This window comes from Pseudophryne corroboree, chromosome 5 (assembly GCF_028390025.1).
Source record: "Pseudophryne corroboree isolate aPseCor3 chromosome 5, aPseCor3.hap2, whole genome shotgun sequence".
NCBI lineage: Eukaryota > Metazoa > Chordata > Amphibia > Anura > Myobatrachidae > Pseudophryne > Pseudophryne corroboree.
This window is the reverse complement of record NC_086448.1, coordinates 154,518,787-154,531,345: the sequence shown is the minus strand read 5'-3', so window position 1 is coordinate 154,531,345 and position 12,559 is coordinate 154,518,787. Positions and strand designations below refer to the sequence as shown.

At 48.8% G+C, this 12,559-nt stretch overlaps 1 protein-coding gene across 1 annotated transcript in view; it reads left to right on the top strand.

Annotated features, from left to right (window-relative positions):
- Positions 1-12,559, top strand: part of TTC21A (tetratricopeptide repeat domain 21A) — a 325,510-nt gene that overhangs the window by 135,773 nt on the left and 177,178 nt on the right. The gene's annotated exons all lie outside the window — the stretch shown is intronic.

The window sequence follows — 12,559 nt, the reverse complement described above, 5'->3', positions numbered from 1 at the left end:
GAAGAAGCTGCCTGGGGTGCGGAGAAACGCGTTGAGGGTACAGAGAGAAGGAGCCCCAATACCTCATTGCCCACAAGAATTGAAGTGTGTCCTCCTACTAGTTCATCCTAACAATTGCCGGCATTTGTTATTTCTCCAGCGTGACTGCTTTACTCAATCCCCTGGACCGTACTGGGAACGCCCTGTGTCCCACTCTGGTGAGCACTATTCCACCAGCACTGGGGGTGGAGAACGCTGCACCGGTGCACTTACAGTTTGCCGGAGGAGAGAGCGGCTTTCTGCCGACGCTACAGACGGACTACGCCGCTGACGAGTCCTGCCGCTGACGGATGTCTCACCCGTGCACAGGGTGATAGAAAGCGGCCACATACATCGACACTATTGCGGTACAGTAAAGGAAAAACTGTCCAGTCTGTGAGTAACAGCTATTTCTCTGACGTCCTAGTGGATGCTGGGAACTCCGTAAGGACCATGGGGAATAGCGGCTCCGCAGGAGACTGGGCACAAAAGTAAAAGCTTTAGGACTACCTGGTGTGCACTGGCTCCTCCCCCTATGACCCTCCTCCAAGCCTCAGTTAGATTTTTGTGCCCGGCCGAGAAGGGTGCACACTAGGGGCTCTCCTGAGCTTCTTAGTGAAAGTTTTAGTTTTAGTTTTGTTATTTTCAGTGAGACCTGCTGGCAACAGGCTCACTGCATCGAGGGACTAAGGCGAGAAGAAGCGAACTCACCTGAAGTGCAGAGTGGATTGGGCTTCTTAGGCTACTGGACACCATTAGCTCCAGAGGGACCGAACACAGGCCCAGCCTCGGAGCTCGGTCCCAGAGCCGCGCCGCCGGCCCCCTTACAGAGCCAGAAGCAAGAAGAGGTCCGGAAAAATCGTCGGCAGAAGACATCAGTCTTCAACAAGGTAGCGCACAGCACTGCAGCTGTGCGCCATTGTTACTCAGGCACACTTCACACTCCGGTCACTGAGGGTGCAGGGCGCTAGGGGGGGGCGCCCTGAGCAGCAATGTAAAACACCTTGGCTGGCATAAATACACCACATATAACCCCCAGGGCTATATGGATGTATTTTAACCCCTGCCAGAACTTACAAAAAAGCGGGAGAAAAGGCCGCCGAGAAGGGGGCGGAGCCTATCTCCTCAGCACACAGGCGCCATTTTCCATCACAGCTCCGCTGGAAGGACGTCTCCCTGACTCTCCCCTGCAGTCCTGCACTACAGAAAAGGGTAAAAAAGAGAGGGGGGGCACTAATTTGGCGCAGTTTTGATACTAACAGCAGCTATAAAGGGAAAAGCACATTTTATAGTGGTATTCCTGTTTATATATAGCGCTCTGGTGTGTGCTGGCATACTCTCCCTCTGTCTCCCCAAAGGGCTAGTGGGGTCCTGTCCTCTGTCAGACGTTACATGATTGAAGCAATTAAAAATGTATTGCATATATCTGATAATACAAGTACCACTAAAAAGGGTATTATGTTTGGTGAGAAAAAACTGCCTGTAGTTTTTCCTGTATCCGAGGAATTAAATGAAGTGTGTGATGAGGCGTGGGTTTCCCCCGATAAAAAACTGATAATTCCTAAAAGGTTATTGGCATCGTACCCTTTCCCGCCAGAGGATAGGGCACGTTGGGAAACACCCCCTAGGGTGGATAAAGCGCTCACACGTTTGTCAAAACAGGTAGCACTACCCTCTCCTGATACGGCCGCCCTAAAGGAACCTGCCGATAGAAAGCTGGAGAATATTTTAAAATGTATATACTCTCACACGGGTGTTATACTGCGACCAGCAATCGCCTCAGCCTGGATGTGCAGTGCGGGCCTGGCGTGGTCGGATTCCCTGACTGAAAATATTGATACCCTAGATAGGGACAGTATATTACTGACTATAGAGCATTTGAAGGATGCATTTCTATATATGCGTGATGCACAGAGGGATATTTGCCGACTGGCATCAAGAGTTAGCGCGCTGTCCATTTCTGCTAGAAGAGGTTTATGGACGCGGCAGTGGTCAGGTGATGCGGATTCTAAAAGGCACATGGAAGTATTGCCTTATAAGGGAGAGGAGTTATTTGGGGTAGGTCTATCAGACCTGGTAGCCACGGCAACTGCTGGAAAATCCACATTTCTCTGACGTCCTAGTGGATGCTGGGAACTCCGTAAGGACCATGGGGAATAGCGGCTCCGCAGGAGACTGGGCACAAAAGTAAAAGCTTTAGGACTACCTGGTGTGCACTGGCTCCTCCCCCTATGACCCTCCTCCAAGCCTCAGTTAGATTTTTGTGCCCGGCCGAGAAGGGTGCACACTAGGGGCTCTCCTGAGCTTCTTAGTGAAAGTTTTAGTTTTAGGTTTTTTATTTTCAGTGAGACCTGCTGGCAACAGGCTCACTGCATCGAGGGACTAAGGGGAGAAGAAGCGAACTCACCTGCGTGCAGAGTGGATTGGGCTTCTTAGGCTACTGGACACCATTAGCTCCAGAGGGACCGAACACAGGCCCAGCCTCGGAGCTCGGTCCCGGAGCCGCGCCGCCGGCCCCCTTACAGAGCCAGAAGCAAGAAGAGGTCCGGAAAAATCGGCGGCAGAAGACATCCTGTCTTCACCAAGGTAGCGCACAGCACTGCAGCTGTGCGCCATTGCTCCTCAGCACACTTCACACTTCGGTCACTGAGGGTGCAGGGCGCTAGGGGGGGCGCCCCGAGCAGCAATAAAAACACCTTGGCTGGCGAAAATACATCACATATAGCCCCCAGGGCTATATGGATGAATTTTAACCCCTGCCAGATTCCACAGAAAAACGGGAGAAAAGGCCGCCGAGAAGGGGGCGGAGCCTATCTCCTCAGCACACTGGCGCCATTTTCTCTCACAGCTCCGTTGCAGGGAAGCTCCCTGGCTCTCCCCTGCAGTTACTACACTACAGAAAAGGGGTTAAAAAAGAGAGGGGGGCACTAATTAGGCGCAGTATAACAATACAGCAGCTATAAGGGGAAAAACACTTATATAAGGTTATCCCTGTATATATATATAGCGCTCTGGTGTGTGCTGGCATACTCTCCCTCTGTCTCCCCAAAGGGCTAGTGGGGTCCTGTCCTCTATCAGAGCATTCCCTGTGTGTGTGCTGTGTGTCGGTACGTTGTGTCGACATGTATGAGGTGGAAAATGAGGTGGAGGCGGAGCAATTGCCTGTAACAGGGATGTCACCCCCTAGGGAGTCGACACCTGAGTGGATGAGCTTATGGAAGGAATTATGTGACAGTGTCAGCTCTTTACAAAAGATTGATGACATGAGACAGCCGGCGACTCAGCCTGTGCCTGTCCAGGTGTCTCAAAAGCCATCTGGGGCTCTAAAACGCCCGTTACCGCAGATGGCAGATACAGATGCCGACACGGATACTGACTCCAGTGTCGACGATTAAGAGACGAATGTGACTTCCCGTAGGGCCACACGTTACATGATTGAGGCTATGGAAAATGTTTTTACACATTTCTGATAATACCAGTACCACTAAAAAGGGTATTAGGTTGGGTGAGAAAAAACTGCCTGTAGTTTTTCCTGCATCTGAGGAATTAAATGAAGTGTGTGATGATGCGTGGGTTTCCCCCGTTAAAAACTGTTAATTCCTAAAAAGTTATTAGCATCATACCCCTTCCCGCCAGAGGATAGGGCACGTTGGGAAACACCCCTTAGGGTGAATAAAGCGCTCACACGCTTGTCTAAACAGGTGGCACTACCGTCCCCGGATACGGCCGCCCTTGAGGAACCTGCTGACAGAAAGCAGTAAAATATCCTAAAATGTATATACACTCACACGGGTGTGATACTGCGACCAGCAATCGCCTCAGCCTGGATGTGCAGTGCTGGGGTGGCTTGGTCGGATTCCCTGACTGACAATATTGATACCCTAGATAGGGACAGTATATTACTAACTATAGAGCATTTAAAAGATGCATTTCTATATATGCGTGATGCACAGAGGGATATTTGCCGACTGGCATCAAGAGTAAGTGCGCTGTCCATTTCTGCCAGAAGAGGGTTATGGACAAGACAGTGGTCAGGTGATGATGATTCCAAAAGGCATATGGAAGTATCGCCTTATAAAAGGGAGGAGTTATTTGGGGTAGGTCTAACAGACCTGGTGGCCACTGGAAACAGCCAATTCCCAGGAACAAAAGCCCTCTCCCGCCTCCGCAAAGTCCTCAGCATGACGCTGGGGCTTTACAAGCGGTCTCAGGCACGGTGGGGGCCCGTCTCAAGAAATTCGAGACGTCTCCCCCTCGCCGTTTCATAAAGTCTGCTTTACCGACGTCTCCCTCAGACAGGGAGACAGTATTGCAAGCCATTCACAGGCTGTATTCCCAGCAGGTGATAATCAAGGTACCCCTCCTGCAACAGGGAAAGGGGTACTATTCCACACTATTTGTGGTACCGAAGCCGGACGGCTCGGTGAGACCATTTTTAAATCTAAAATCCTTGAACACTTACATACAAAGGTTCAAATTCAAGATGGAGTCACTAAGAGCAGTGATTGCAAACCTGGAAGAAGGGGACTATATGGTCTCTCTGGACATCAAAGATGCTTACCTACATGTCCCAATTTACCCTTCTCCAAGGGTACCTCAGGTTTGTGGTACAGAACTGTCACTATCAGTTTCAGACGCTGCCGATTGGATTGTCCACGGCACCCCGGGTCTTTACCAAGGTAATGGCCGAAATGATGATACTCCTTCGAAAGAAGGGAGTTTTAGTTATCCCTTACTTGGACAATCTCCTGATAAGGGCAAGATCCAGGGAACAGTTGGAAGTCGGGGTAGCACTATCTCAGATAGTGCTGCGGCAGCACGGTTGGATTCTCAATATTCCAAAATCGCAGCTGATCCCGACGACACGCCTTCTATTCCTAGGGATGATCCTGGACACAATCCGGAAAAGGGTGTTTTCTCCCGGAGGAGAAAGCCAGGGAGTTATCCGAACTAGTCAGAAACCTCCTAAAACCAGGCCAAGTGTCAGTGCATCAGTGCACAAGGGTCCTGGGAAAAATGGTGGCTTCTTACGAAGCAATTCCATTCGGTAGATTCCACGCAAGAACTTTCCAGTGGGACCTGCTGGACAAATGGTCCGGATCGCATCTTCAGATGCATCAGCGGATAACCCTGTCACCAAAGACAAGGGTGTCTCCCCTGTGGTGGTTGCAGAGTGCTCATCTTCTAGAGGGCCGCAGATTCGGCATTCAGGACTGGGTCCTGGTGACCACGGATGCCAGCCTGAGAGGCTGGGGAGCAGTCACACAGGGAAAAAATTTCCAGGGCTTGTGGTCAAGCCTGGAGACATCACTTCACATAAATATTTTGGAGCTAAGGGCCATTTACAATGCCCTAAGCCAAGCAAGACCTCTGCTTCAAGGTCAGCCGGTGCTGATCCAGTCGGACAATATCACGGCAGTCGCCCACGTAAACAGACAGGGCGGCACAAGAAGCAGGAGGGCAATGGCAGAAGCTGCAAGGATTTTTCGCTGGACGGAAAATCATGTGATAGCACTGTCAGCAGTGTTCATTCCGGGAGTGGACAACTGGGAAGCAGACTTCCTCAGCAGGCACGACCTCCACCCGGGAGAGTGGGGACTTCACCCAGAAGTCTTCCACATGATTGTAAACCATTGGGAAAAACCAAAGGTGGACATGATGGCGTCCCGCCAAAACAAAAAATTGGACAGGTATTGCACCAGGTCAAGGGACCCTCAGGCAATAGCTGTGGACGCTCTGGTAACACCGTGGGTGTACCAGTCAGTGTATGTGTTCCCTCCTCTTCCTCTCATACCAAAAGTACTGAGAATTATAAGACGGAGGGGAGTAAGAACTATACTCGTGGCTCCGGATTGGCCAAGAAGGACTTGGTACCCGGAACTTCAAGAGATGCTCACGGAGGACCCGTGGCCTCTACCTCTAAGGGGACCTGCTCCAGCAAGGACCCTGTCTATTCCAAGACTTACCGCGGCTGCGTTTGACGGCAGGGCGGTTGAACGCCGGATCCTGAAGGAAAAAGGCATTCCGGATGAAGTCATCCCTACCCTGGTCAAGCCAGGAAGGATGTAACCGCAAAGCATTATCACCGCATTTGGCGAAAATATGTTGCGTGGTGCGAGGCCAGTAAGGCCCCGATGGAGGAATTTCAACTAGGTCGATTCCTGCATTTCCTGTAAACAGGAGTGTCTATGGGCCTAAAATTGGGGTCCATTAAGGTTCAAATTTCGGCCCTGTCAATTTTCTTCCAGAAAGAACTAGCTTCACTACCTGAAGTTCAGACGTTTGTAAAAGGGGTACTGCATATACAGCCTCCTTTTGTGCCCCCAGTGGCACTTTGGGATCTCAATGTAGTTTTGGGGTTCCTAAAGTTACATTGGTTTGAACCACTTGAATCTGTGGAGTTAAAATATCTCACATGGAAAGTGGTCATGTTGTTGGCCCTGGCCTCGGCCAGGCACGTGTCAGAATTGGGGGCTTTATCCTGTAAAAGCCCTTATCTGATCTTCCATTCAGACAGGGCAGAATTGAGGACTCGTCCTTAATTTCTCCCTAAGGTGGTTTCAGCATTTCACTTGAACCAGCCTATTGTGGTGCCTGCGGCTACTAGGGACTTGGAGGACTCCAAGTTGCTGGACGTAGTCAGGGCCCTGAAAATATATGTTTCCAGGACGGCTGGAGTCAGGAAATCTGACTCGCTGTTTATCCTGTATGCACCCAACAAGCTGGGTGCTCCTGCTTCTAAGCAGACTATTGCTCGTTGGATTTGTAGTACAATTCAGCTTGCACATTCTGTGGCAGGCCTGCCACAGCCAAAATCTGTAAAAGCCCATTCCACAAGGAAGGTGGGCTCATCTTGGGCGGCTGCCCGAGGGGTCTCGGCTTTACAACTTTGCCGAGCAGCTACTTGGTCAGGGGCAAACACGTTTGCTAAATTCTACAAATTTGATACCCTGGCTGAGGAGGACCTGGAGTTCTCTCATTCGGTGCTGCAGAGTCATCCGCACTCTCCCGCCCGTTTGGGAGCTTTGGTATAATCCCCATGGTCCTTACGGAGTTCCCAGCATCCACTAGGACGTCAGAGAAAATAAGAATTTACTTACCGATAATTCTATTTCTCATAGTCCGTAGTGGATGCTGGGCGCCCATCCCAAGTGCGGATTGTCTGCAATACTTGTACATAGTTATTGTTACAAAAATCGGGTTATTATTGTTGTGAGCCATCTTTCAGAGGCTCCTCTGTTATCATGCTGTTAACTGGGTTCAGATCACAGGTTGTACGGTGTGATTGGTGTGGCTGGTATGAGTCTTACCCGGGATTCAAAATCCTTCCTTATTGTGTACGCTCGTCCGGGCACAGTATCCTAACTGAGGCTTGGAGGAGGGTCATAGGGGGAGGAGCCAGTGCACACCAGGTAGTCCTAAAGCTTTTACTTTTGTGCCCAGTCTCCTGCGGAGCCGCTATTCCCCATGGTCCTTACGGAGTTCCCAGCATCCTCTACGGACTATGAGAAATAGAATTATCGGTAAGTAAATTCTTATTTTTTACCCCAGGTAGCTTCTCAACCTAAGAAGATGCCGTATTATCAGGCGCAGTCCTTTCGGCCCCATAAGGGCAAGCGGGCAAAAGGCGCCTCATTTATGCCCCGTGGCAGAGGGAGAGGAAAAAGGCTGCAACGAACAGCCAGTTCCCAGGAACAAAAGCCCTCCCCCGCCTCCGCAAAGTCCTCAGCATGACGCTGGGGCTTTACAAGCAGACACGGTGGGGGCCCGTCTCAAGAAGTTCAGTGCGCAGTGGGCTCACTCGCAAGTGGACCCCTGGATCCTTCAAGTGGTATCTCAGGGGTACAAATTGGAATTCGAGACGTCTCCCCCTCGCCGTTTTCTAAAGTCTGCTTTACCGACGTCTCCCTCAGACAGGGAGGCAGTATTGGATGCCATTCACAAGCTGTATTCCCAGCAGGTGATAATCAAGGTACCCCTCCTACAACAGGGAAAGGGGTACTATTCCACACTATTTGTGGTACCGAAGCCGGACGGCTCGGTGAGACCAATTTTAAACCTAAAATCCTTGAACACTTACATACAAAGGTTCAAATTCAAGATGGAGTCACTCAGAGCAGTGATTGCAAACCTGGAAGACGGGGACTATATGGTGTCTCTGGACATCAAAGATGCTTACCTACATGTCCCAATTTGCCCTTCTCACCAAGGGTACCTCAGGTTTGTGGTACAGAACTGTCACTATCAGTTTCAGACGCTGCCGTTTGGATTGTCCACGGCACCCCGGGTCTTTACCAAGGTAATGGCCGAAATGATGATACTCCTTCGAAAAAAGGGAGTTTTAGTTATCCCTTACTTGGACGATCTCCTGATAATGGCAAGATCCAGGGAACAGTTGGAAGTCGGGGTAGCACTATCTCAGATAGTGCTGCGCCAGCACGGTTGGATTCTCAATATTCCAAAATCTCAGCTGATCCCGACTACCCGACTCCTATTCCTAGGGATGATCCTGGACACAGTCCAGAAAAAGGTGTTTCTCCTGGAGGAGAAAGCCAGGGAGTTATCCGAACTAGTCAGAAATCTCCTAAAACCAGGCCAAGTCTCAGTGCATCAATGCACAAGGGTCCTGGGAAAGATGGTGGTTTCTTACGAAGCAATTCCATTCGGCAGATTCCACGCAAGAACCTTCCAGTGGGATCTGCTAGACAAATGGTCCGGGTCGCATCTTCAGATGCATCAGCGGATAATCTTGTCACCAAGGACAAGGGTGTCTCTCCTGTGGTGGTTGCAGAGTGCTCATCTTCTAGAGGGCCGCAGATTCGGCATTCAGGACTGGGTCCTGGTGACCACGGATGCCAGCCTGAGAGGCTGGGGAGCAGTCACACAGGGACGAAATTTCCAGGGCTTGTGGTCAAGCCCGGAGACATCACTCCACATAAATATCCTGGAGCTAAGGGCCATCTACAATGCTCTAAGCCTAGCAAGACCTCTGCTTCAAGGTTAGCCGGTGCTGATCCAGTCAGACAACATCACGGCAGTCGCCCACGTAAACAGACAGGGCGGCACAAGAAGCAGGAGGGCAATGACAGAAGTTGCAAGGATTCTTCGCTGGGCGGAAAATCATGTGATAGCACTGTCAGCAGTGTTCATTCCGGGAGTGGACAACTGGGAAGCAGACTTCCTCAGCAGACACAACCTCCATCCGGGGGAGTGGGGACTTCACCCAGAAGTCTTCCACATGATTGTGAACCGTTGGGAAAAACCAAAGGTGGACATGATGGCGTCCCGCCTCAACAAAAAACTGGACAGGTATTGCGCCAGGTCAAGGGACCCTCAGGCAATAGCTGTGGATGCTCTGGTAACACCGTGGGTGTACCAGTCAGTGTATGTGTTCCCTCCTCTGCCTCTCATACCCAAGGTACTGAGGATCATAAGAAGGAGAGGAGTAAGGACTATACTCGTGGCTCCGGATTGGCCAAGAAGGACTTGGTACACGGAACTTCAAGAGATGCTCACAGAGGACCCGTGGCCTCTACCTCTAAGAAAGGACCTGCTTCAGCAGGGACCCTGTCTGTTCCAAGACTTACCGCGGCTGCGTTTGACGGCATGGCGGTTGAACGCCGGATCCTGAAGGAAAAAGGCATTCCGGATGAAGTCATCCCTACCCTGATCAAAGCCAGGAAGGATGTGACCGTGCAACATTATCACCGGATTTGGCGTAAATATGTTGCGTGGTGCGAGGCCAGGAAGGCCCCTACAGAGGAATTTCAACTGGGTCGTTTCCTACATTTCCTGCAAACAGGACTGTCTATGGGCCTAAAATTAGGGTCCATTAAGGTTCAAATTTTGGCCCTGTCGATTTTCTTCCAGAAAGAACTGGCTTCAGTTCCTGAAGTTCAGACGTTTGTCAAGGGGGTACTGCATATACAGCCTCCTTTTGTGCCTCCAGTGGCACCTTGGGATCTCAATGTAGTTTTGGGGTTCCTAAAATCACATTGGTTTGAACCACTCTCCACTGTGGACTTAAAATATCTCACTTGGAAAGTGGTAATGTTGTTAGCCCTGGCTTCAGCCAGGCGTGTCTCAGAATTGGCGGCTTTATCCTGTAAAAGCCCTTACCTAATTTTTCATACGGACAGGGCAGAATTGAGGACTCGTCCTCAATTTCTCCCTAAGGTGGTTTCAGCATTTCACTTGAACCAGCCTATTGTGGTGCCTGCGGCTACTAGAGACTTGGAGGACTCCAAGTTGCTGGACGTAGTCAGGGCCCTGAAAATATATGTTTCCAGGACGGCTGGAGTCAGGAAATCTGACTCGCTGTTTATCCTGTATGCACCCAATAAGCTGGGTGCTCCTGCTTCTAAGCAGACTATTGCTCGTTGGATTTGTAGTACAATTCAGCTTGCACATTCTGTGGCAGGCCTGCCATAGCCTAAATCTGTAAAAGCCCATTCCACAAGGAAGGTGGGCTCATCTTGGGCGGCTGCCCGAGGGGTCTCGGCTTTACAACTTTGCCGAGCAGCTACTTGGTCAGGGGCAAACACGTTTGCTAAATTCTACAAATTTGATACCCTGGCTGAGGAGGACCTGGAGTTCTCTCATTCGGTGCTGCAGAGTCATCCGCACTCTCCCGCCCGTTTGGGAGCTTTGGTATAATCCCCATGGTCCTTACGGAGTTCCCAGCATCCACTAGGACGTCAGAGAAAATAAGAATTTACTTACCGATAATTCTATTTCTCATAGTCCGTAGTGGATGCTGGGCGCCCATCCCAAGTGCGGATTGTCTGCAATACTTGTACATAGTTATTGTTACAAAAATCGGGTTATTATTGTTGTGAGCCATCTTTCAGAGGCTCCTCTGTTATCATGCTGTTAACTGGGTTCAGATCACAGGTTGTACGGTGTGATTGGTGTGGCTGGTATGAGTCTTACCCGGGATTCAAAATCCTTCCTTATTGTGTACGCTCGTCCGGGCACAGTATCCTAACTGAGGCTTGGAGGAGGGTCATAGGGGGAGGAGCCAGTGCACACCAGGTAGTCCTAAAGCTTTTACTTTTGTGCCCAGTCTCCTGCGGAGCCGCTATTCCCCATGGTCCTTACGGAGTTCCCAGCATCCACTACGGACTATGAGAAATAGAATTATCGGTAAGTAAATTCTTATTTTTTCAACTCTCAATTTTTGCACCGCTCACACATCTATTCAAATTGGCAAGTGATGAACTCTTTCCTAATCGGAATTTAATATATATTCTGAGGACACCTATATGCACGATTGTGCCAAAGTATTCTTGTGTTTCCTACATCTGGGCAAGTAATTAAACACAACTAAAAGCTATCAGAGAATTATCTCTTAAATACTTAGGTATTGCGACTGCCTTCTGAGTACATTTAATTAGTTTTTAATATTGTTCTAATTAGAGGTTTCCGGAACCTCAGTTTTACATGAATACTGCATTGTGGTCTTGTTTATTTTTATGTGTTATATGTTGTTAATTTATGTAATAAACTGGTTTATTTTTATCATTGTGTCCATCAATTGGTATTGAGCGCCCACCTGGTAATTTTCCTTAATTGTTTTGTTCTTGAGGAGGCCGGCTACCTCCTTACCAGGTGGCAGCTAATCCCAGGGTGCACACACACACAGGTCTGCCAGCGCCACCATTACCTCTATTCTTTTTTCTGCAAAGTAAGAATGTTTTAAAAAATGGAAGTGTTAATAGATTCTTTTTATCAATTAATAAAATGCAAAGTGAGTGAGCAGAAGAGAAATCTAAATCAAACCAATATTTCAATATCTAAATCAAATCACCCTTTGCCTTCAAAACAGCACACATTTTTTGAAGGAACTCGGGAGGGAGTTCCTTCAAAAACTGTGTGCAAGTGTACATAGAAGAATTTATGTGGTTTTGAAGGCAAAAGGTAAATTGATTTAGATATTGAAATATTGATTTTTCAACACCTGCCTAAAACTTTTGCTGGTTCTACAGTATCATTGACTATCACATAACAAATGTCAGTATTTTAATATTATTGAAAATATTTCTTTGTGAGTTTATTGAACTTGAAGATGTAACGTACCTCATTCTAGGCGCTTGTTATATAATTTTATATAATTTAACTTATATACTTGATCAGGGGCTTAGCCAGAACTTTGTGGGCTCCATAGCAACATTTTGAAGGGACCCCCGTCCCAGTGCTTCTAGAGAGACACTTCCCTGCCGCAGTTGTTAATTTTATGCCCTATAATAGTGCCCTAGTTCAATTTCTGAACCATAGTAGAGCCTTATTTAATGTTATGCCCCATAGTAGTGCCCTAGTTTATTTTATGAATTGTAGTAGTGCTTAAGTTTACCCGATGTCACATTTCAGAGCTGCCAGTAGACATTATGCCGCACAATACCCCCAATCACATTATGATATACAGTGCTCCCCGATCATATTGTGCCCTATTACAGTGCCCCGGTTCATATTATATAACACTAAAATACCCTCCAGTTCATTTTATACCACACTACAATGAGCAGGTCCAGGGGCATACCTT